This window comes from Pleurodeles waltl, chromosome 2_2 (assembly GCF_031143425.1).
Source record: "Pleurodeles waltl isolate 20211129_DDA chromosome 2_2, aPleWal1.hap1.20221129, whole genome shotgun sequence".
NCBI classification, from domain to species: domain Eukaryota; kingdom Metazoa; phylum Chordata; class Amphibia; order Caudata; family Salamandridae; genus Pleurodeles; species Pleurodeles waltl.
This window is the reverse complement of record NC_090439.1, coordinates 265828642-265851376: the sequence shown is the minus strand read 5'-3', so window position 1 is coordinate 265851376 and position 22735 is coordinate 265828642.

Sequence of the window (22735 nt, the reverse complement as noted above, 5' to 3'; positions counted from 1 at the left end):
GAGAATCAGACACTGAAACTGGAAATACTCACAGTGCTGTATGAAAGGGGTATCTTTGCAGTCCTTGATTTGAAATACACTACCACTTTGAAATGTACCGGTCGACTTAAGGAATCATGCACCACTATCTACCAGTTCAGAGGAATCATATGTCGCGTGGGCTCTCATTATCCTAAATGAGACTACTGGATTTCTAGGCAGCAGGATCGTTCACGGTGTGGGGGACTGAGTCGGACCTACTTGGAAGGACCTCTGTCACCCTAAACCCGGTTTTGCTCCGGCTAACTAGCAGTGCTGCATTTCTCCAAAAGGGAAGAGATGATTGGGCAGCCGAGCGCATGACATCTTTGGAACTTCTTAGGGAAGTCGTGGTCACTCAGATCCAAACCAACTCTCTCATTTACAATATGATCTCATATACAAATGACAAAGGCAGTATAAGTTTTATATAATGTTTTAATAAAACGACTGCATTTTAGATATTAAGGCGTGAGCCGCAATAACCAGAACCATACAACACAGTAGGATTGAAATAGTCACGAGGAGAGTGAAACATAAGAACAACGCTATCATGGTGTTTAACAATTTCTACTCTCTCTCAGCTAGTTCTATTTCGAGCACAGCATGTTAAGCTTCTAACTTGCCTTTCTGAATCCCTGGGGAGACAGCAGCCCTCATACCTGAGCAAAGGCCTGTGATCTGGTTCAGCATCTGCAACGAGGCAGTCAGCGTCTAGTTGTGGTTCCCTGGTCGGAATCTCCCTCTTGCGTGTATTGGGACAAGGAAGTGTTTTTATAACTAACATGTCAGCGTGATCACAAAATGTCCCTACGCAGGAATGCCAAAGACTAAGGGCCAGATGTAGCAAAAAAAAAAATTGCGACTCGCATTTTGCGAGTTGATGCGACTCGCAAAATGCGAGTCGCAATATGTAATGCCAGAAAAAAAAACGATCCGATTTTGCGACTCGCAGCCGGACTCGCAACGCAGTGTGCGAGTCCGCAGATTGCGAGGTCGCTTTTTGCGAGTGTGCAAAAAACGATCTCGCAATTAGCGAGTAGGTGTCGCAAATTGCGAATTCCTTGAAAATTGCTTGCAGGTGCAGCAGAACACTCCAGAAACCACACCAGAACACTCTGGAAACACTTCCTGGCACATGATGATGACATCACAGCCAGGAAGTTTAGAAATACACCTGGGAGGAGGGAGGACCACACCCTTTTATAACTGCCAGTCTTCACACAGAACAAACAGCAGCTGCCATGGAGGGAACCCCAAGAAAGAGGAAGCTCAAATTTTCTGAGAGGGAGCTGGAGGTGCTGACAGAGGAATGCTGTCAGCACCATGATGAGCTTTTTTGGGAGAGCAGCCCTCAATGTCCCTGAGGCCACAAAAAAACTACTCTGGCAGGACATACAGGATAAAATCAATTCCCTGGGTGTGAGCCACAGGACAATCGAGGACATTAAAAAGAGGTGGTATGACCTCCGCCCCCGGGCCAAGGAGAGGGTGGCAGAAAGGCTCCGGGAGATGAGAGGCACAGGAGGGGGACCATCATCTGTGCCACCACCCACACCCCTGGAAGAAAGGGTGGAAGGAACATTGGACCAGGAGGCAGTGTGTGGATTTGGGGAGCTGGACACCTCAGAGCCCGGCACATCAACCGGTGAGTACCATGTGATAAGCCTGTACCCCTATCAAAGCCATACCCCCACCCACCATGTACACAGGTGCATGCACAACCAAAATAGCTCCATTTCAGGGTAGAAATTGCCAGAATGATGCATTATGGGAAATGTAGTCAAATAGGCAGTTCATAGGCAAATGTTTATTAGGATGTGTGCAATAGATAGTAGACACTGACAGTCTGTTCTCCATGTCCCACAGGTCTCCAGCAAGACACCCCCAACACCCCAAGCACCCAGGCCCAGGAGGACACCCCAGGACCCCCCAGCACCCCCACCTGCACGGTCAGCAGCATCCCTGCAGTAGCAACACCTGCTGCAACAATCACGCCAGAAGCTGCCCCAGCAACAGGCAGGGAGGACACAGGTGGGAGCACAGGGCAGCCACCGCTGCGCAGGCGTCGCAGGACAAGACCATCTGGGCTGCAGTCTGCATCCGGGATACTTCCTCCAACCACCAGTGAGGCACATCTGCTGCGTGGTCAGCGCCTGCAGAACAGAATTTTGGGCAGGATCAGTGGTGTGCTGCACCGCTTTGTGCGAAACAACCATGCAAGCATGCAGCACCTCAACAGATGCATGGACATGATGTGCCAGAACACTGGGGACCTTGCCCTTGCCATTAGGGAACTGGCGGGAGGACTGCTGGCCCAGGCAGAGGCTGGGCGGCGCAGAGATCGGCAGATAATGCACCGACTGGACAGGATGGCCACATCGATCGGCAGGCTCGCCATTAATACAACAGGCCTGTCGAGGAGGACAGTTGGGCTGCAAGTAGAGATGGGCCATTTTGCTGGGGATGTTGCCAGGGGCCTGGGACGTCTCACCCACATAATCGAACTTATGGAGACACGGGAAATGTCGAGGGCCACAGGGGAAACACCCCAAGACAGTGAGGAGGGCTCAACAGTGAGCAGTGTCTCTGCCACTGACAGCAGGGTGCTCAGGAGTGGTAGGCAGAGCACCACGGACGCTGCAGGGACCAGCCAGGCTGGCAGGAGGGGCAGGAGATCATAGATAACACCCAGGACCATTAAATGTGGCACATGGCGTTAATGTGCCACATGACTGGTTGGCATTTTCCTGCCCATGGACAATTTCGACTTGTATATAGTTTCTTACTTACAGTAATAAAACAGTTATTTTTGTTCCACTTAACAAATGGAGTTTTTGGTCAATAGGTGAATATGGTGGGAGTTGACACGTACCGTCCAAAATATTGTGTAGCAATGTGGTCCCGTCTCAGTCTGCCTTGATTAGCTATACTCCTATCCCCATGATGGCGATGTGGTTGTTCTTGCTCTTCATCATCCAGATCTGGGTCTGCAGGGGTGAGAGGTAGCCCACGTCGGGTGGCTATGTTGTGGAGGATGGCGCATGCGACCACAATTTTGAATGCGGTAATGGGGGTGTATTGGAGGGCGCCTCCACTGCGGTGGAGGCATCTGAATCTTGCCTTCAGGAGTCCGAAGGTGGGCTCTATCAGGTTCCTGGTCCTCTTATGCGCACTGTTGTATTGCCTCTCTGATTCAGTGCTGGGTGTTAAAAACGGAGTCACAATCCAAGGCCTGAGAGCATAGGCACTGTCACCTGTTGGGCACAAAAGTACACTGTTAGGAAGTCCAGATAGTCGTGCACAGTGACCTGTGTGTATGTCTGCAAGTGTCTGTAGCTCTACCTAGAAGGTAACCGTCTCCGAATTCCCCACGTTCCAGGCGTTGATGTATCCCACTATGCCTAAAAATGTATGAGTCATGGGTACTGCCTGGAAACTTAGCTACGATGTCCGTGATGACATAATGGGCATCACAAACAACCTGTATGTTGAGTGAGTGGGTACACTTTCTGTTGCGGAAAATGTGTTCCAGATTTGCAGGGGTGCATATTTGAATGTGTGTCCCATCTACACACCCTATGACATGGGGAAAGTGGGCAATCCTGTAAAAGTCCAGCTTGGTGCTGTTCATTTCTGCCTCATTCCTTGGTAAGTATATGAAGTGAGACATGTGCGTGACTAAGGCATCTAGGAAGGCCCTGAGGAACCTTGACACTGCACTTTGGGATACCCCACCTGCCACAGCAATGACCCCCTGATAGCTCCCTGAGGCCAAGAGGTGCAGTGAGCATAGTACTTGCACATGCGTAGGAATGGCGCAGCCACGCAGAGTCTGGTGTTCTAGCTGTGGTTTGAGTAAATCTATTAATTCTAGAATGGCTGCGCTGCTAAGGCGGTATTTGTCATAGATCTCCTCTTCAGTTTGCTGAAAAAGAGTCTGCCTGGTTCTATATATCTTCTCCTGTCTGTGGCCCCTCCTCCTCCTCTGCTGGGCTGCGTAGACTCTCCTCCTCACTGCTATCAGGTATATCTCCGCCATCTTGAGTAACCCAGATGGCTTCTGGGTCCCCTTTTATACTTTGGTAATGGTTACCACCTGCTCTGAGTTAGTGGTAAATGGGACATGCAAACTGGGCTTTTTGCGACTAGTCGCAATTTGCGAGTTGCAATTGCATAAGGTTTGCGACTCGCAAATTGCGACTTGCTATTTGCGGGTCGCTAAAAGGGGTCGCAACGGATGCGACTCGCAAACGGGTCCCATCGCTTTTTTCGAGTCGGAAATGGGCTTTTTGCATCCCATTTCCGATTTTGCACTGTCACAAATTGCCATTCTGCCTGTTTGCGAGTCGCAAACCTTTGCTACATCTGGCCCTAAACTCCTACCACGTCTATCGGCAATGTACCAGACTGTATCCTTGACTGAAGCACAGAGTGAACAGGAATGTGTTATGGAGAACTCCAGTGCTGAAGTAGGCTAAACAGTGTGATATAAAAAATAAAACAAGACCGTAGAACTGGCTATTTGAAAAATAACAGTACGAAGCCGAATAAAAGCATTTAGAGCAAAGTGCACAGAGGCTCTAAGCTGCGAGCAAAGGAATAAAATACATCCAGGGCAAAATGCACAAAGGCCTAAAGCCTGAAGCTAATGCGCAAAGGATACGTAAAACTGACCACACTACACATATAGAAAAGGACAATCTAAAGATGCTCCACACTACTAAACTGTGCAATTCTACAATCTCATACAAATAGTCTGATGCATGCAATTGTCTGTATAGACCATTTCCAAAGCAGCTGGCCAGGTGCACAACTACTCTTAAGTCTCCAGCTTGCTAAAACTGTTTTTGAGGGACAGTAAAACAATGATGACCGCTCCGCATTAAAGGAGGAAACTCTCATGCCATGAGGTTCATTTGTTTTTCATTTGTCAAAAACACCCTTCTCTTTGGGAGATAGTTTTAGAAAAATTAAAATTTTATAAAAGTTTGCCTGGTGACTATCAGAGTCATCCGCAGTAGTTTACATTGACCGGAACCACCAGGATGGAAATGTCTGTCAATATTAAAAGTGATTGGCGGGGGCTCGCAGACAACTCTAATTTGTGGGGACACTGATCCCTCAGGATGATGAAAAGGGCAATGACTTCTGCTATCCCAACCGAGTATCCTCGGCCCACTGAAATTTAAATAAGTCCTAAGTCTGTCAGTATTTTGTAAATTGATCTCTTAGATTCAATCAGCCCCAGATTTATTTTCCATCTTTCAACAGCTTTTCTATTTTTTATTTTGCAATATTCAAGTTACTATTGCCATTTTCTAAAAAAGACCTGATTGAAAGTACTTGAAAAACATACATTTCCATGTTGTCTTTCTATTCTTATTCTTCATGAATAACTGGTGATTCTTCACTGTTTGGCAGAGAGACAATTTCCAGCAATAACCCCTACCCTTAACAGGGACTGGAGAACTACCTCCTTTAACACAATGATGGTTAAGCTCCTCATTGCCAAATGCTTGTTCATCATTTACATATGCTACTTGGCTAGATTAGCTCCTTGATGTTCTACCACACGAAATATGCATTCTAGTTTTAACCTACTGTTTACTAAAGTCCACCATAACTCCAGCTTTCAGATCACACCTACCCAAACATCCAGCTTTATATTGTCACTCAATACTGATTATCCCATGAGTTCTAAATAATCTATGAAAGTTATATTGTTCCTGCTTAACTTCCAATGCCCCATATTTGATACTTGCTTCCTGAAACCACATCCCCAACCAAGAATTACACTATCCCATTTGCTCCTAGATTTTTTTTACATGTTCATTAGTACAATCAGATCTTCATCTCATGAGCTCATGATGTCATCCCTTGCATTAGCTACCCCATGCCCTACCTGACAAATAGCTTCCAAAGTTTACTCCCATTTTCTTAGGTCCCCGATATCCTCGACCAAATGTATACTCCAACATCCCCCATTCCTTTTTATCTGATTTCCCATCCCTGTTATGTCTCTAGAACACTCATGACTTCATGTCCTTATGAGTGTACCTCTTTTATAAAAGTCATTTGAGATTCAGGTGGTAGGAACTTTCAAGTAGAAAGTCTCTGAGACGGAACACACCTCAGTTTTAAATTACCACAGCAAATTTTCAGTTCAAGCAAGTCTCTAGTGGGTGAAAATTATGTAAAACGTGTAACCATGGGAAAAATCAGCAAAATACACATGAAGTTATCACATGAATTACAAGAGCTTGGCCTACTATATTCACTGTTCCATATTGGTAAACAGGAACCACAGGAATCAGTCCCTCTTTTACACAACAACTAAAGTTCACAGGGCCTGTAAATCAAATGATACTAATGGGTGTGCAACACTTGCTGTGCCACCCACATGAGTAGCCCTGTGAACATGGCTCAGACCTGCCACTGCAGTGTCTGTGTGTGCAGTTTTACCCACCAATTCGACCTGGCAAGTGTACCCACTTGCCAGGCCAAACCTTCCCTTTTTGTACATGTTAGGCACTCCTAAGGTAGGCCCTAGGTAGCACAATGGGCAGGGTGCAGTGTATGTTAAAGATGGGACATGTACTGATGTGTTTTACATGTCCTGACAGTGAAACACTGCCACATTTGTTTTTCACTGTATATCTCTCTCATAGGTTATCTTGGGGCCTGCCTCTAAATGTCTTTTAAATGCAGTTTCCCTTTGGGAGCAGATGCAGATATAGAGGGGGTGATTCTGAGCTTGGCGGGCAAGAGGTAGCTGCCCGCCAAGCGGTAACCGCCAGAAGACCGTACCGCGGTCAAAAGACCGCGGCGGTCATTCTGGGTTTCCCACTGGGCTGGCGGGCGACTGCCGAAAGTCCGCCCGCCAGCCCAGCGGGAAACACCCTTCCCACGAGGACGCCGGCTCAGAATTGAGCCGGCGGAGTGGGAAGGTGCGACGGGTGCAGTTGCACCCGTCGCGAATTTCAGTGTCTGCTAGGCAGACACTGAAATTCTTTTTGGGGCCCTCTTACGGGGGCCCCTGCAGTGCCCATGCCATTGGCATGGGCACTGCAGGGGCCCCCAGGGGCCCCGCAGCACCCCCTACCGCCATCCTGTTCCCGGCGGGAGAACCGCCAGGAACAGGATGGCGGTAGGGGGTGTCAGAATCCCCATGGCGGCGGAGCGCGCTCCGCCGCCATGGAGGATTCTCAAGGGCAGCGGAAAGTCGGAGGGACACCGCCGACTTTCCGTTTCTGCCCGCGGCTGAACCGCCGCGGTCAGGATGCCCAGCGGTGCACCGCCAGCCTGTTGGCGGTGCTACCGCGGTCGTTCGCCCTGGCGGTTTTTACCGCCAGGGTTAGAATGACCCCCAGAGTTTGGGGTCCGTAATTTTTTTAAAAAAAATTAAATACACCCCTTTGATAAAGTTGTTTTTTAGATTGTTAGTTTGAAAATACCACTTTTAGAAAGGGGGCATTTTCTTACTTAAGTTATTCTGTGACTCTGCCTTTTTGTGTATTCCATGTCTGGGTCAGACTGACAGTTTGGCTGTTTTAGAATATCCACTAGCCAGTGACACAAAGGGAGCTGGGGTGTAGCCTACATATCATGATGGGTCATATGGGCTAGAGTGGAGGGAGAAGCTGACACTTACACCTAAATGAGCTGTGCCTGCCCTCACACAGTACAGTCTGCAACCCCTCTGATGTGAGTCTGGACCCAGGCCTGGGCAAGGCAGGATCTTGTGAACAACAGAGACTTTCCTTTGGAGTGTGCCTACTTCAAAGGCAGAAAGGGGCATAAGTAGTGGACCCAAAACCCCAGGTTTTTAGATTACTTCTGGATTCTGTGACTGTACTTTGCTGAGTGGGCCTGAATCTGCTGCTTCAGCTTGAAAGAGGACAAAGCCTGCACTTTGTAGTATATTCTGGCTTGTGAAGTGTCTCCAGGGGCTTGAACTAAGCTTGCCTCCAGTTTTGAAGTCTCAGGGCCATCAAAGACTTCCTCTGCCAGCATCTGGACTCTCTGCTAAGACCCCAACCCTGCCAACTGGTGCTCTAATCAGTCCCTGGGCCCTTGAAAGGTGAAGCTGGAGGAACTAAGGTGGAAATCTATGCACCACCTGCAATGCAGCTGTAAAAATAACGCACCACCCTAATCATGGCTAAAATCAACGCACCACCTGCATCACGGCTGGAGAAACGATGTAACACCTGCTTGCGGCTGCTAAAATTGACGCAAACCCCATGCAGTGTGGATTCTCATCCTAGTATGGCCAGATTGTGCACACAACATCGCTGGGCGTCAAAACCGACGTGAGCCTGCCTGGACCCGAGAAAAATGAAGCATGGCCTACCCGACCAGAGAAGAAATGATGCACAGCCTAACTTGCAAATAAGGAATTCACACATCGCTGTCTTTTCCAATGCACGCTTGCAGTGCTGCCTTATTTTTTATGCAAACCAGGTACTTTGTATAACAAAAATGTTTCCATTGTTTTCTACGGAGTAAGATTCTAATATCTTACAAATTCATAACTTTACTTTTGTAGGTTGGATTTTTGTCATTCTGGTCTTGTTTGATTTATTTAATATTGGTTATTTTTCTAAACTGCTGTGGTGTCCAGTTTGTAGTGTTTTTACTGTATTACTGTGTGTGTTGGTACAAATACTTTACACATTGCCTTTGAGATAAGCCTGGCTGCTTGTGCCAAACTACCAAGGGGGTGATCAGGGGTTTTCTTAAGTGGGTATCTTCCTTGCCCGGATGAGAGTGAGGTTCCCTGTTTGGAAATTGACTGCCAACCAGTGACCCCATTTCTAACAATTATGTATTCAATTGTGCATTGAAGCACTTGTCAACCTGGCATGAGTGAAGGCCTGAAATGTTTTCTACACTTAGCCTTAAACATGGAGTCTTGCTTGTGTTGCTCCTAGGCTTAGCCTGATCAAAACCATGAATGTAAAAATATTGTATATCTAAATTTGGTCTTTGTCGAGGTCTGTGCTCATTCTTTCAGATTTAGCAAGTTGCTAGACAGAGGAATTGCCAAAGTGCTGACCCTCTGCCTGTGAACCTGCCTGGGATACAGCTAGTTGAGTTGGTTTGAAATTTATAGGCATCATTAGTCCCTTTCTCCTTTTTGTTTCTGTGTTATAATCAATGTTACATAACAGGAAATAAGCTCTCTGGGACCAACTTTACAGGAGCTCTGAGTCTTTAGGGTTCCTTGAAACATCTGCATACTCTCAATTATGAAGGGTTTTGCATAGACTCAGGTGAAATTTCTGTTAAACTGGTGTAATCTTGGGTCATTTCAGTAATTTTGTGTTAAGGTTTTTATGCAAAATTACGTGTTCCAGCAAAAATGTGGCGTTAGTGCCTGGGAACCACACCAACAATGTGAATGCAAGCGGCTGCTGTTAACAGCACTTGTACACTTGTGTCTTTTTTTAACATTCAACATTTAACATATTAACATGAAATGCATCTTTGTGACCAAAACAGACGTGAGAACAGATTTTGCATTAGAGTATAGCACCAAATGCCTGTTTAGCATTTGATGTAATCACAAGTAACAGTGCATATTTTTCCTGAAGTTTCATCTCATTGCACAAATGCAAATTAAGCACATTTGCACAACCCTAGATTTGGCCAGTGGTCTCTAGATATACAGGATCTTGCCATCGCCTTCTAATCAGAACTGATATTGATTAGATTTCAGAACGTACAGATTAATGCGACATTGAGGGACTCAAAAACTCAACCGCCATGCAACTCCTGGCTGCTTTAAGCCTATTTTATGTTAACCTATTCTCTAGCAGCCACATTTGTTGTATATGTTTGATATCACAATGCAGTATTGTGGGCGTTCAGATCATAGCAGGAATCGAATGGTGCATTGCAACTTCTGAAAGTGAGGATTGGTTCCTTCATTATATTACCTGAAGAAAAACCAACATCATCTACCTTCTGTCAGAAACTGGAGCAATGATGAACTCTCCAACAGGCACTTACTGCATCTTCACTAAAATTAGAAACCTCTTCAGGCATGAACAGCAAACATGCCAACCACACATAAAAAAAAAATGTTTATGTGCTGAGACTCCGAGGAACTCTTGCAGTATACTGTCACTTCTTGTAAATGGTAGAGTATAACTACAGACATTTATAGTAACACACTCTCGTGGTCTTCATTTAAAGTTTCCAAATCAGTCCTAGAATCCATAAAAATATAGGTGTAAATCTTTAAAAGTGAGTTGCATACTTTTTTCACCAGATGTTTTAAGAATGAGAGAATATCAGTTTTGGAATCTGAATCAAATAGCTGATACAAGTAGGAAATTAGAATCATTGGATCAACATTTAAGAGCTAATTTCAGGATTTCAAATTTCTTTTAATGAAGAGATGACTCTATGTTCAATGTTCAAGAGTCAATGATAACCTCGTGTGGCTGAATATAGCCATGTCCATAAATACACAAAATCTCCGTAGTAAAATCCTTCAACATATCCCTAATTACACAACATCTCCGTAGTAAAATCCTTCAATATATGAGGATATTGTAATAAAAAGTGATAGCAAGTTTAATTTCAACAAAATGCTATACATACATAAAAGGAAAAGGGAAACATTGTCATGAAGCTTCAGAATGTTTGGAAATGTTTTGGTAACAATGTGATCATGATTAAGTATTTATTGTCTTTAAATTTTAGATTGAATAAAATGGAAATTTAACATTGAAGCCATAAATTACAATTTCTGAGCATGATGACTGTACTTTGCATTATGATTCATAATGAAACATAATTGTTACTACTATGCTACTGCTATGACAAACACTGCTAATTTAAGGATACATAAATGTACTTTTCTTTCAATTTAATTCAATACATTTGTGTTTTAAAAAGTAAATGTAGCACTTCTGCCATCATCCCTCAGAATAACGCATCTGAGTGGAACAATTGCTGATATTAGAATCATGGGCTAAATGTTCTGGGTGCGTTTAAGCTAGACCTTGGTGAAATTGAAATTACTCTGGCATTGTTCGCATACTTGTGGGAATTTCATGTGAAATTTGCGAATGTACACCGTTGCATAGTTACACTGTTGTTTGCATTTCTTTAACTGTGCCTACAGCATCTATCACTATTTCACCACTCACAATCCTTGCTCTATGTTATATTTTTCCCCAAATATATAGGGCTTGATTTACAAACTGCACTTTGTAGTATATTTTATAGTACTACAAAACATATTTCAAAGTGCAACTCACAGGCTACAAGCAGAGTTTACACCTCCACCATTGCCTACTTACCTGTGGAGAGTTCTCCATATGGTTGTGGAGTCTCTGCAGACATAAGGATTCATTTTAGCGGTGAATGTGGGAGGGCACAGCATAGTGACTTTAAAAAGAGGCAAACATACTTCAAAAGGGGATGAAATTAAAGAGCAGTAAAAGGGTTTAAAAAAGGGCAAGGATTGGTTTAGGGAGGAACATCAAATGCCCTACAAAGGAGTAGCAAATTGCTATTCTCAGGGGGTTAAGATATGCGGCTTACACTTTTGAAGTAAATTTACACTCAGAGTTTGTGAATAGCAAAAACTAGGCACCTTAAGCCAAAGTGTAAATCACTCAGAATATAAGTTACCTATGTGAATCAGGCCCATGGCATGTATACCCAATGACACTACCCATTGCCACACTTTATCAATCCAGAGGATCTACTCCCAATGAAATCCCACCTTTATCTACAAGAACACATACTCAACTTTATCCCAAGACAGAAATCCCATGGTCAACCTAGTTAGACTTATCACCAAGCAGACAACCAAGTTCTCACCTAAAGATAAAACAACTAATACACCCTCTCCTTCTTTCTAACTAGTTTGCAACAATACCTCCTTCAGCACTGATCATTACAACTTTCACTTTACAGCACTACATTTGTTAACCCTCAGAAAGATACAGTTTCCCTGCAGTCCTCTATGATGAGCTTGCCCTTTTTCACACATGTTTAAACACCAGCATAAATGGGGTCCTGGATGGTCTCCTAACTATAAGACATTCAAAACAATTCCAGTACTAGTGACTCTTTCATTCTCCCTTAAAAACTACTTTACATTAATCACCATCCATTTCGAAGCAAACATTATAACTTTCTATTGCATACTCACACCATCGATTGCTGCTTAAATATTGTCTTAGGCTCACTGTACACATCACAATAATGATTGTTCTTAGTGATTTCAATCACACACACAATTCTCTCTCACTATTTGAAAATTAATTACACATTGCAAGGGAAATAATTTAGAATTCCTACTTGTAGAAACAACATTTCCCACTCCAAACCATAAATCAATAGACTTAAAAGTCAACAGTCCCACAGCAGTTGCCCCCGAAGTAAGACAGCTATTTCCAAGAACAGTTTTCAGACTCCCCGCTGACCTCCTGGACCAAATTCACAGCAACATCACTCCACTCCAACTCAACCCATCAATTGATCATTTTGCTAGTGTTGTAAAACGTATGCCTAACGTGTGTCAAATCTGCTGTGCTTTCACCCAGCCCGAAGAAATCTACTGCTGATCCATCTACTTCCAATTAAAGTTCAGTGCCTCAATTCCCTTCACTCGACAAAATACAGAAGCAATCACTTTATGCTTTACCTCTCCTTCTATAATCATCTTAACCCCTTTCAATTTCATTTTCGTGTTCTATATCCCAAAGAAACAGTACTTTTTCATATATCCATCTGTATTTACATGTCTGATCACAGTCAGCTTTTTTAATCCTTTCAGACATATCTACTGCCTTAGCCTTTGTGAATCATCCTATCTACTCTATTGTCTGCATACCAGCAATCTCTGTTTTAGCACACAACTGGCATACCTTTTACCTTTCAGATCCCTCATTCTTAGCCATCTGCGACTCATAATGTTAAAATCCACTGCACTAGGCCCTGTCCACCTCTTCCTTGAGAGACATTAGCTCCTCGATTTCCTCATTTGAATTCCTTTATCACTTTTATGTCAATGAAAGGTAAATATTTTACTTCTTTCTCACTTTTAAATCCTACCTCCAGAAATGGTTCACAAATTGCCTCATTGTCATCAGACACATCCGTTTTACACCATACGTTCCATGATTCTCAGAAATTTTCTTCATAAGTTAATAATACACTTTCTTCAATCATTCATTAAAATATAAATGTTTATTGTTAACAGAGCTACTGTAGCATGATTTGATTTTTTTGACTATACATAGGATGCACTCACACGTAGTATTCATACCTAAAATCATAACCAACTCATTATCTTACCCCAATGCACACCTGCCTGAATTCTATGAACTATTAAACTTAAACTTAAAAGTCTAATCACATCCATGCCTTCTTGTGCTGCCTGGAGTTCTGATACTTTAACTATCTGCTCTCCCTGCATTGGAGAACCCTGCTTCCAGACATCTGGGCTTCCCCATCCTGGCAAAACCTCAATATAGAATAAAAAGGTAAATTTTGCAACTGGAGGAAAAGACAGGTTTTGTTTGATTTTGCCCTTGTTCAACTGTAAAAATTAAAAGTTCATGCCTGTATCTTTCTTTCATTCAGCCCAGAGATGAACAGCACACATTCCCAGGAGGTGCAAATCCTTCAACAAGGAGTTCCAAATGAAAGTAGACTAAAAGAGCTGCTTTTTCAGTTTTGGTACATCTTGCCTTTGTCTTCATTTAGAGACAGAGGTTGGTTAAAGTGAGTCAATTGAGAGGAGGCTGATGGTTGTCCATCTAAGTGCAGACTACAACTGTGTCTGGACTCCTGGGGATTCAGAGCAACGAATTAGGAGAGAGAAGAGAGAAATCATTGGACTTCTTTTTTCACAAAGGGCAAAGAAAGCATTCTGATCTCATAGAGAAGACCCAAGAGGAAGGATGAGTTGTGAGAGTTCTTTTTCAAAAAGGGGCAGAGACAAATGTAGGCCTTGGAAACATGGCCCATGGAAGGGGGGAAGAGTAGAGGAACTAGTCTGCTTTGCCAGACCATCTACTGGCACAGGTGTGTGGAAGACCCACCAAAACTGAACAATGATAACTGTTCTACCAACCGATGGGTGGTGAGGGATGATGAGCCAAAATGGCCACCTGAGGAGTCACAACTCCATGCAGCTTCACTACGCTGTCCATATAAGCTACCAATTGCCAGAATGAGAACTCATCTTGCTACTTTGCACGGTATACCCAGGTTCCAAGCCAACACTCATGTGGTGCAGGTGTTGGGCCCTGCTTCTGATGCATCAAAAGGCGACATGGGGCTTGAGGCCACAAAGGTTGGACACTTGCTACAAGACCTCGACATGTAGAGCTGGGTTGATATCGAGGACTAAAAGACCATAAATGTCAGTGCATTGGCTCATTGAGTATTGATCATGGTGCAGTAAGGATGTTGCAGAAGAGTGAAGCTGTCCTCTAAGGTTACACAGCAGCTCTGAGAATATTGCTAGTTGCTGAAGCGCGAGCCTTCATAGCTACACTGAGAGGCGGATGGACTCCACGGGAAAAGTGCATTCACAACTTCACATGCTTGCTGTTGTCTATGAATGAACAAAAAGTATTAAACTCAAATAACTCTTGTAGGAAAGTACCCTTTTTTGGCCATGGTTCCCCCCATTTTCAGCCAGATGTCAGTGTGCTTGACTATGTTCACTGGGATCCTGCTAACCAGGACCCCAGTGATTATGATCCCTCTCCTCTAAAGTTTGTTGTTGCATACTGGTAACCCAGTATTTCACCCACAATTGGCATTCTGGTATCACCTTATAAGTCCCTATATATGGTACTTAGGTACCCATGGCATTGGGGTTCCAGGGGATCCCCATGGGCTGCAGCTTTTCTTTTGCCACCCATAGGGAGCCCATGCAAAGGCTTCAGCAGGATATTGGAGCCTGCGCTAAAAGATGCATGCAGCCTTTAACTGACATTTACACTGCACCAGCCCGCTTATAAATCAACCCTATAGCAGGCTCTCCAGCCCTAAGGGCAGGGTGCAGAGTACCTGTGTGTGAGGGCATCCCTGCACTAGCAGAGGTGCCCCCACGACCTCCAGGACCATTTTCCCGGACTTTGTGAGTGCCGGGACACCATTTTACGCATGTACTGGACATAGGGAACTCCGAACATAGCCATATTTGGTATCAAACATGTTGGAACCATACCCCAAGGGTTTTTCAAGCATTGGTTGTACAATATCATGCACTCTGGGGTCTCCTTAGATGGCTGCAAGTATTGCCATTTCAGCCTTCTGGGGTTGTCCAGGCAGCCCCAGCTGCTGACACCTCACAGACAGGTTTCTGCCCTACTGTTTCTTGAAAAGCTTGAGCCCAGGAATGCAGAACAAAGGATTTCCTGTGGGAGAGGAGTGTTACAGCCTCCCCCTTCGGAAATAGGTGTTACAGGCTTTGGAGGGCTCACCTCCCCAAGCCACTGGAAATGCTTTGAAGGACACATTTGGTGGCCTCCTTGCATAAACCAGTCTACACCAGTTCAGGGACCCCCCAGTCCCTGCTCTGGCATGAAACTGGACAAATGAAAGGAGAGTGACCACTCCCCTGTCCATCACCACCCCAGGGGTGGTGCTCAGAGCTCCTCCAGAGGGTCCCTGGGTTTTTTCCATCTTGGATTCAAGGTTGGCAGGAAACTCTGGGACCATCTGAGCAGCCAGTGCCAGGAGGTGACGTCAGAGCCCTACCCTGATAGGTGCTTAACTGGTTAGGTGACCAATCGGCCTTTTAAGGCTGTTTAGGGTCTCTCCTTTAAGGGGTTTCTCAGACTCGGATTGCAAGACTCCAGCAGAAATCCTCTATAACTTCCACTTTGACTTCTCACTGAAAAAACTGCATCTGGACCCTCCAGGAACTCTACAAGCTGCAAAAAAGACGCAAGACGCCTTCTGCAACATTGTATCTCCAGCTCCTGCCAGCACCTGCAACTGTTTCCCGGTCGTGCATCCTCTGAGGACATCCCGTCTTCAGCCTGCACCAGAAGAGCGAAGGAATCTCCGTTGGGGTGAAGAAGTCACTCCCCTGCTTCTTCAGGCACCATCTACAATGATGACTAGCTATGTGGATGACCCCTCCTGCTTAGCTGCGTGGATTCTCCATCATGGGTGGTGGACTGAAGCGGTTCCGACGGTCCTCTCTTCCAACTGTTCAACTTTGGTGGAGGCAAGAGCTTGCCTCCCGGCGCAAGACAGCATCTCCAAGCACTACATATTTTGCAGCTGCCAAGGCTTGTTGGCATCCTTCCTCCAAGTTCTTCATGCATCTTGTAGCTCCAGCCCCCAGCGCTCCATCCTGTGACTTACAGTTTCCTGAGTGGTTCTCCAGTGGCGTGGGAGACTTTGTTTTAGTGCTGCATGGGCCTTTTTTGCAACTTCTTTGCCCCCATGCTGTAGGACTCCTGTGTGTGCTGCCTGGTCTTCTCTGGGGTCTCTGAGTTGCTGAAACCCCCCTCTGGCTCCCCCTCCTGGATAGAGTCCGCCTTGTCCTTCCTGGTCCCAGGCAGCTCAATTTTTCACTAATCGTGAGCTTTGCATTTGCAAAGGCTTGTTGGCGGACTCCGATGACGCAAGCACAGCTGCAATCCTCCATCCAGCGTGGGACATCATCTGCACCAACCAGGAACCAACATCCTTCTTCTTGTGTGCAGTACTGACTTTTCTTCTTTACAGCTGGTTCTCCTTTTGCACCTTCATACGGGTTAGCAGGAGCTTCTTTTCTCCCTGGACTCTTCTGTGCTTCTTGGACTTGGTCCCCTTCTTCCACCGGTCCTCTGGTCCAGGAATCCGTCGTTGGTGTCTTTCCGTCTCTTCTGGTTCTTGCTAAATCTTCTATCATGCATTCTTGTGTGTTCTAGGAAAGTTATTGTGATTTACTCCTACCTTCCTTGGCTTTGGGTTGGGTTCTATTACTTACCTTTTGCGTTTTCCTACACTCCCAGTGCCCCTCTACACATTACACTTGCATAGAAAGGAAACCAACTTTCGCATTCCACTATTTTAGTATATGGTTTGGGTTCCCCCTAGGTCCTTTTCTAATTATTGTGATTTTCACTATTTCTACTGTTTTCTAGCTGTTCTTACTGCTATTTCTGCATTCTAGTGCATATACTGTGTATATTACTTATCTCCTAAGGGAGAATAGTCTCTAATGTATTTTTGGCATTTGTGTCGTCAAAATAAAGTACCTTTATTTTTGTAACACTGAGTATTTTGCTCATGTGTGTGAGTACTGTGTGGCTGCAGTGGTATTGCATGAGCTTTGCATGTTAGGCCTTGGCTGCTCATCCACACTGCCCCCCAAGAGACTGGCTTCTAGACACTGACTACATTTCACCAATAAGGGATAACTGGACCTGGTATAAGGTGTAAGTACCTTTGGTACCCACTACAAACCAAGCCAGCCTCCTACAGGACCCTAGATGGAGAATGCAGGAGAGACCCCAAATAGACCTCAATGAGCCCTGCACAAGCCAGGATAGACAGATTCACAGGAGAAGGGGAAAAGGAAGAGACAGTGGCCCTCATTCTGACCTTGGCGGGCGGCGGAGGCCGCCCGCCAAAGTCCCGCCGTCAGATTACCGTTCCGCGGTCGAAAGACCGCGGCGGTAATTCTGACTTTCCCGCTGGGCTGGCGGGCGGTCGCCTTCAGACCGCCCGCCAGCCCAGCGGGAAAGAGGCTTCCACGATGAAGCCGGCTCGGAATCGAGCCGGCGGAGTGGAAGCTGTGCGACGGGTGCAGTTGCACCCGTCGCGTATTTCACTGTCTGCGCAGCAGACAGTGAAATACATGTAGGGGCCCTCTTACGGGGGCCCCTGCAATGCCCATGCCAGTGGCATGGGCACTGCAGGGGCCCCCAGGGGCCCCGCGACCCCCCCTACCGCCATCCGGATCCCGGCGGTCCGACCGCCGGGATCTGGATGGCGGTAGGGGGGGTCGGAATCCCCGCGGCGGTGCAGCAAGCTGCGCCGCCGCGGAGGATTCAATGAGGCGGCGGTACACTGGCGGGACCCCGCCAGTGGTGCCGGTCTGACCGCGGCTTTACCGCCGCGGTCGGAATACCCATTGGAGCACCGCCGGCCTGTCGGCGGTGCTCCCGCGGTCCTCCGCCCTGGCGGTCAAAGACCGCCAGGGTCAGAATGACCACCAGTGTTGCTTCAGTGAGGAGAACAACATCTTGATCACAGAGGTGACAGAGCACCAATATCAACTCTTGGTCACCTCTACATTGCTAATAGATAGGAAGGAGGCCATATAGCAGTCAATAGTAGATAACATCAGCAGTGTGGCTCAGGTCAAATGTTCTGTGACCAATTGTAAAACCACTGGCATGATTGCAAGCCCAGTACTAAAGAAAAACTGGCCAGCAACTGAAGGGCAGCACTGCAGACCTGAGGTGGATGTCCAGCACCCCAGGAGTAGCAGGGTGTACTGGCAGAGATGGTGACAGCATTCATACAGGAGGAGTTAGTGATATCAGTACGAGGACAGGACAGTGCAGCGTATCAAGAACTACCACAAGTTCAGGGTAAGTTGCAGTGGGGGGCAATCTGGTAACTAACAAATGGCAGGAGGGGAGGGACATAGGACTCACAGTAAGCATGCAAAAGGGTTTCATGGGGGCACAATAATTGCTAACCACCTATAATGGGCACTGACCGCTCCTATAAGCACAGACTAGCTCTCAACCCTAACATCACTCCCTTCACTGTGGCAACATTACCATCTGCCCATGTATAACACTCATTCGGCATCATGCACAAGGCCTGTTGCACAGGGAGGGGCAGCAAGGACAAGGATATGCCTCTCTGCCCCATTGGGAATAGGCACAAATATGAATTATACACAACATAAGGGGCATGCCTGTGATTACCATCTGTGTTGCCGTACAAGTTGCTGCTATGGGCCCATGCTGCAAGGGTGCCTGTGCAGTTGGGATAGTTGGTGGTGTGCACAAAGGGACACCTTCCTGCATAATTGGCATAGATGCTAATGCGGCCTTGAAGTGCCCATTCTCCTTTCGCCACATGAAGAAAGTGGCACAATGCATGCACAGCTCCACATTGCAAATCCTTGTGCCACAATATGTTCGTACCAGATATTATGTATGCAAGGGGAATATTCCCACACAGTAAGGGCTGAAAAAATGATGCAGTAAAATCTACAAAATTTCATCTTTTGATATCATTTTTAATACCTGCCAAAGACAGACATTCAAGTGATGCACCCATTATAATCGATAGACCTCCCTGTGTTTTGCAAAAGACAGACATTCAAGTGATGCACCCATTATAATCGATGGCCTTTCCTGTGTTTTGCTGCACTAGGGCCATAATCTATGGTGCTGATGAAGTAAAGCGCAACATTAGTGCCATAACTCATGAGGCTACTGAGGAAATGTCCACTGTGGTGTGCCGTATTTTTGATGTGTTGCTACCATGGTGTAGTTAGGTGTGACAAGGGGTGTACAAGAAGAGTGGTACATCAGAGGCAATGCAACATTGTCTGGTAAACTATACCCCACGCATGATGCACAATGCAACACACATTGAACATTTAAATTACTTAGACATACAAAGATCTCACACACCCTCTTGTCACTGCTACCCCACCACTGAGTTGTAGGATAAAACGTAAGCAAACCCAAATATGAAAAAATTGGAATGCATCAGAAGCAGGGTGGGTTAAACATGTATTGCATGGGAATACCCCCAACAACACTTATGGAATGTCAACTACTTGCAGTGTGAGATAGGGGCACATAATCACCAGGCCATGATAAGGCATGCACAGTGCCTTAACTTTGCATGGTAAATATGAGCTAGCACACTGCACCACTGGAGTGTAATGTAAAAAAATATGTACTGTGGGGCACTATGATGTCAGTATCTGGGAAATGTGTGACATATTTACACATATATGGTGAAATGATGCAGTGCAGTGCAGTGCAGCAGCCCAGCTTTCTTTGCTGCATCATTCAGAATGTGCAGGGATATGTAGCTGCCACTGATATGCAAAACATGCCTTTATTACCCTATGTGATGGGCCACTATATGATGACCAACACCAACACAGCCACACATTCTGCATGGCGTAGGGGTGCCTCTGTTGTGTGTCAAAATGCACATGTGCAGGACAGGACACATCCTGCAGCATCAAAAAACAGGAATGCTGTCTGCCACTTACAATGACTGTTGATGATTGCAATTCACATAAAAAGATGTAAGCACTATGTCAGTCCTTTGTAGCACTACTTCAATGCCACCCCTGAGATGGCATAGCAACCTGATGCATCCACATATAAACATGTTTGAAAATGTGTTCGGACCTTATAGCATCACACGTATGTTGTAAGGGTGATGGAAGGGGGTGAGCTGTCCTCCATGCAACCTCCTTGTCACCTTAAGTATTGTGATCTGCATCCTGCAACGCCCAATGTATGGATCAACCAACTCTTGTGTATGTATTCTGACAGGAACTCGTCCTCGCAAAGCAGATCTCTTTGCAGCATGGGTGCAAGGATGCTGCATTTCTGGATTGAATTTTGTTGTGCAGGAAGGGAGACCTTCCTGTCTGAACACATACACAAGTGGTGGTTTAGTCCTTACAAGGGGTACTGTTCATTATGTGAAGCTGTATGCATTACACCATGGATGCTCTCAGGATCTTAAAATGTACTGAGTACAGACATGTTCTGTGACAATGTTGCATGGGCATTCCTCATGTCATACACACATGTCAAGATCTATGAGGATGACATGGCTTGTCAATGTTGCCACATTATACATGGAGTATGGGGTATAAACAATATGGGTATGCAGTGTTCACATGTGGCATGTAGAACTATGTCCTGCCTATCTGATGTGCTTAAGTACTAGCCACTTGTGCCACTGGTGTGTCACTTTTTATAGGGCAAAGGTTGAAGCACTGGTGGCGCAAGGGTCTTCATCTTAAGCCCCTTCGTGACCTATTGACATGGTCCCTAATCCTAACATGCCCTTCGTAACTCTGTTGTACGTGTGGCACACAGAGCAGTAACATACTATGGCCAACATATTGCCACCCTGCATACATCTTTTGAAACCAGTACTACTAGCCCGTCTTGACTGCCATCACTGTGTTTTCTGTGTATATATTGTATCCTACTATCACAAGGCCCTTGCAGCACACGTTGCCACTAGTGCATCACTTAGTTGTACTCCATACCCTGGACTTAACATCTAATATACAGTCCACATCCAAGTATTGATAGTGGAGTCCAAATTGCCATACATGCAGTTTTTACATGGCATTGAACACATCATACAACTTCCCATGCGATCCTTGTACTACACATTAGACACACAGGATGACACTTACTGGTAGCTACGGGGTCTGCAAAGCTAGCTACCGCTACAATGGTGTAGGGGGCGATTCCACCGGCAAGACATGACATGAGCCATAGTACTGTGAATATTGTACAATTAACACCATAGGCAAATGTTACACATTACACAGGTTTTGCAGTTGTACATTGAAGAGTTAGTTTAGGACATATTCTAGGGAGACCTCAACATGTCTGTGTGACAACCATAGTCAGGCCAGACTAACATATGCAGATATGTGCTGGTACCATACATACATGTCTCAGCTACATTGGTCATGTATTTCAGAGGACAGTCCTCAGGGAACACACTCATCCATGACTTCCTATACTCCTGCGTTTTGTTTTTGCCATCTAATGTACATGACCATGTAACATACAACAGTGGTTAGGCCCTTTAAGGACATGGACATTTGTCCCTGGTTACCATGTACCCTTACACCATGACACATGTGTGTTAGCTTTGGTGCACTTCAAAATCTCCTCACTAAACACAAGAAACAAAGACAGGAATATGCCATTTGTCTGACTGACAGTGCATTGCTGACCTTGTCATGGATGCAGGTCGGCACTGATACACTACTCGCAGTCCTGGCCTTTGTCATGACATAATAAAGTGAACCCTATGACCAACAGACATGCAAAGGCAAAGTTGGAATCAGCCACATATAAGGTGTACTTTCCCACAGTGCCGCCAACCTTGATTCCCAGGTGGTCCAGGAGGTCCTATTCCCATGAAACTAGGTGTGCTCACCGGTGGTTCAGCTGGTGGCCTGTGCACTCAACATCATATATGCAGGTGAGCTAGAAGGGCCTTACCACACCAGAGCTTCTGTGCCTCTCTCTTATAGCCAAGGATGACACAGCCACCCATGGCCACTATATTGGGGAGGTAGTGACAGATAATCCGAATGGAGCCTCCTGGTTCATCTGCAGTCATATGACTTGCCCTGCCCTTCCCCAACTTGTCCCACCCAAACTCCACTACAACCCAAAAACCTATATCAATACCCCAAACTACCCCAACAAACTTTTCTTCCACAGTGACAGACACCCCACAATACACAAACAATACCAACACAGAAAGAAAAAAACACAGCAAAAAAGACTTTTGAGACAAAAGGCAAACAACACAACAGACTCACAAAATACCACTCCTCACACCAGCACCAGCACAATACAACCTCATACAAGCTCAGACAAAAAGACTGTAAATGTAGAGGGAAAGTGAAAGTAACTTCCCTTTTTCATGTTTGCAGCAAGAAACTTCAGTTGCATCACTTCCTGGGTGTATGTGT